This window comes from Elgaria multicarinata, chromosome 5 (genome assembly GCF_023053635.1).
Source record: "Elgaria multicarinata webbii isolate HBS135686 ecotype San Diego chromosome 5, rElgMul1.1.pri, whole genome shotgun sequence".
Lineage (NCBI taxonomy): Eukaryota > Metazoa > Chordata > Lepidosauria > Squamata > Anguidae > Elgaria > Elgaria multicarinata.
Window position 1 is genome coordinate 87,840,034 of NC_086175.1, and position 3,943 is coordinate 87,843,976.

Genomic DNA, 3,943 nt, shown 5'->3' on the forward strand with positions numbered 1-3,943 from the left:
TCCAGGGGATTCTAGGGCTTTTATGAATGTTTTGATTTTGAGGTAAGGCGAAATAGAGGCCCAAGACGCAAATTATTATTATTATTATTATTATTATTAATTTATATAGCACCATCAATGTACATGGTGCTGTACAGATAACACAGTAAAAAGCAAGACCCTGCTGCATAGGCTTACATTCTAATAAAGTTGTAGTAAACAATGAGGAGGGAAACACCACAACCAGCAAAACTCTCTTAGCGGAATTTGTGAATAGAGTCAGCTCATCACAAGTGCTATGTCTAGAGAAGCACCTCACGAAGAGTCAAAGGTGTACCCAAGGTCCCTTAAGGTACTCTGTACAAGGAACGGAGCACGTACACAACCAAGGGAGTTGCTGTGCGCAGTCAGTGCACACCAGCCGCTGATAGCAACAGGGGCTGGTCGGCTTAATTGACTGCAAATGCTATGAAAATCATTTTTGCACTTGCATTGAACAGAAGAAATTCTAAAATGTGTGTGTGGGGGGCGGGGTTATTCAGGTATTCGATTTCTGGTTTTTCTGGTTAAACTCTACATATAAGTAGAGGAAACACCCTAGCCCCACCATCCTCCTCATGCATTGACATCATCATCAACTGGTGAAAAGTGACCTTCTGAGGAGATCTTTGTGATTCCATGGAGGTTCTCCATGCAAGTCAGAATGATGGAAAATCCATACTCTGGTTCATTTGGAGAGCCTCTACAGATACAGGGGGCTCTCCTCTTCAGATAATTGTCCATCATAAGTTGAAGGCAACAAATGTGAAAAAGACACCTGCATTGACTAAAGCAAGTTTGTGTGCATTTTTCAAATGTAAGCATTATTTTCATGCACATTTTTCAAATACATAGATTTCCTAATGTATTTGTTGTTGTTGTGTATTGCATGTGGGTCTGTGCTTGGTGCCTGGAGAGGTGAATCGGATAAATTCTGGTCAAAAATGAAGTTTCTCACCATCCCTAACAGTAAAGGAAAATATTTGAATTGAGTGTATTTTCAAATTCAGCTGCACATCTTGGGTGAACAAGGATAAATAAACCCCTTTTGCTCATTAGGTTTCTGTACTGCAAAAGATCTTATTTTACTGGGAAGGTAAATCACTGCAACCTGCAGTTTTGAAACAGAATATTATTTTTCTATTTCTTTCAATTAACCTTATTCCAGCAATACGGTCTGTGGTTTGAAATGTTAAGTGAAGTTTGTGATTCTCACAAGGGAAGATAACACAGGGACAATATGCAAGTCTGCTTTATATAGTAACCAACTGGGATGAATTCTGTGAGTAATGTATTTCAATGTTACCAGAAATGATATGATATGATCCAGATTATGATACAGGGCAACTGTACCTTGTGCTTCTTCGTAGAATGGATTGTTGTCCTACATTTAATCTTTGAGTGAAGCCAAGTGAGGGATGCTGACACAATCAATAATCATTTCCCTTAAAGGGAGTAAAAATACATTTTCAAATGCTGTGAATAATATTATCCTACTTTTTGCCGGTCCTCCCATCACGTTATGTGGTCATAGAAAGTGATTCCAGATAATTTGTAACAATATAAAGAAAATGTTAAAGATTCATCATATCAGCAGGAAGCTTGGAAATTATGCACTCTAAAACTAGGTTGATTAAAGTCAATGATCTCTGATAAAATTAAGAAAATCAGATTCCCTGACTCCTTGGCAGAGGGGGAAATCTGTCCAAAAACAACAGCCAGCACATTTTCCCCTTGAAATACTGTGGTTTATTTTCACTTAATGAAAAGAATTATCTACTGCTACATAGAAGTTATTTCTAGAAAACCTTAAATCTTTTTAAAATGGAGTACATACAAAATTCAACTAATAGTTTTCAGCTGGACTTCCTTACTTCACAGGAAATACTGGTTCTTTGTTCAGCTCCCCCCAAGTAGTGAACCTTTGAACTGCTGTTGGCAGCCCCTCAATGAAGTAGCTTCAGACCCTGGAGTGACTCTGCCCACTCTGACTAGACAGGAAGGAGTAGAAGAGGTCTTCCTGTTACAGTTGAGCCTTACTTGAGCAACAAGGTCTTCTTGAGCTCTGGTATGTTCCTGTAGTCTTGATTATTCTTTGGTCCTGACTTCTGGCTTGGTCACGAAACTTGCTTCCTGGTTTGTCTTCAGTTCTGATTTTCTCATTAGTCCTGATGACTAGCTTGTCCCATGGCTCCTGATTCACCTCAAGACTCCTATCTGTGGCCCATCTCTGAAATTACTGTGGGCAGGGTATGTGTTGGGGTAGGTTATATAATAAATATTAGTCAAATGCATACCAGGTTTGACAAGTGGGAGAGTTCCAGCTCTTTCTCCCTTCTTTTTCCACTCTAGTCCTTCAATTCAACTTTTCTATCCCCATTCCTCAAAATATTGTTCTGGCTCTTTCTTTCATCTCCCCTGCCCAGTCTCATCTAATACTTGTTTATTTCTAATCCAGTCTTTTTTCCCATCCTCCCTCCAATAGTCCATTGACTCACTCCCCCAAAACCTATTCTCTCTTTCCCTCTGTCTGCTCATTTTAGAGAAAGACAAAAGCAGGGATGCGTGAGAAATTCCTTTCAGTTTGTTTATGACCAAAGTTTACCCCATTCACACTTCCAAATGGGAATGTGATGCATTCAAAAATGCATCCATTAGAAAAAAATATGCATGAAAAAGTGTGTACTTTTAAACAAGTGCACATAGATATGCATTAATCAATGGAACAAGATTGCATATTTTGAATGTTCACTTTTGAATGCACACCCAAGTATACACCCAAGTGTTTTGTGATTTTTCACATGAAAAAAGGGACAGGGGTGGGGGACCTTACCATTTGATACCATTTGATCAAGCTTCGAGGTGGAATTTGGAGAACCATAATGAGTTTGGGTTTTGCTCATTTTTACATCCTTCACCAAAAGGTGTACTTGGGGCACCTTTGACATGGGGACATTCCACCTTCATTTAAGCCAGGTAGATGTAGCCAGGGTGTATCCTATCTCCTCTTTTCTTACTGTCTCTAATGGATCTGAGGTTTGAAGGTGTGCTAGGTGGTTCAGTGAGGTAGAAGAGGCAGAGAAGAAGGATCTTCCCCTGTATCACAGTTGTATTAGATCTAAAGGAGTATGAAAGGCTCCATGTTGATCAGATGACAGGTTGGTGCCATCTCAGAAGATACCATTGAATGAGTGATAGAAGGAAGTTTTTGTTACAGATAGCATCCTTAGAAATGGCAAAAGGAATATGTGTTGTATGCTAGCACATCTCTCTGCCCAGTAAATCACAGGCAGCGTGATAAACCAGTGTAGATATGGAAAAGGAATGCAAGTGGTTGAAAGTGGAGATAATGATGTAATCTACCTTAGCACACCCCTCCAAATGAGAAAAGTAACATCTCCCAGGCCTGAGGATGGTACCTACTTCTAGTTTGAAAATTCAATTAAAGTTAATTCCCACATGTTCTTGGGTTCTTAAGGTGTGTGAAAGAGAAGGGGGAGGGGGAATGTGAGGAGTTTCTTGAGAGTTATTTTACATTCCTGAGGAAAGGTAGGGCAAATTTAGTTCAGTGACCCTTAGAGCCTTGCTAGACGAGGGTTTAGCCTGGTGTAAGCCCCGGGCCAGCCCCTGTGCATCCAGATGACACACAGGGGATCCCGGGCTCAGGCAGGGGTAACCCTCCCTTGGTCCAGGATAACCGGCACCACTTCTGGCCCGGTATTTCCCATGGGCTCAAGCTGAGCCCAAGACCGCGGGCGTGTAGCCTGTTCCACCGCTTTTCCCGGTTACCGCATTTACTCGTGAGTAGCCAGGAAAAGTGGTGGACGGCGCACAGCGCTCTGCAGGAGCACTGCAGCCATCAAGGCAGGGTGGGGAGATGGGGGGAAACAGAGCCAGGGAGGACGGAGATCGGACATTGCGGGCG

General features: G+C 41.6%; 1 non-coding gene across 1 annotated transcript; it reads right to left on the minus strand.

The window, feature by feature from the left end:
* Nucleotides 1–308: 308 nt before the first annotated feature.
* Nucleotides 309–442, minus strand: LOC134399846 (small nucleolar RNA SNORA70). Its single transcript, XR_010025541.1, has one exon. It is a non-coding gene; the product is annotated as a small nucleolar RNA SNORA70 (small nucleolar RNA).
* Between the last annotated feature and the right edge of the window lie 3,501 nt (nucleotides 443–3,943).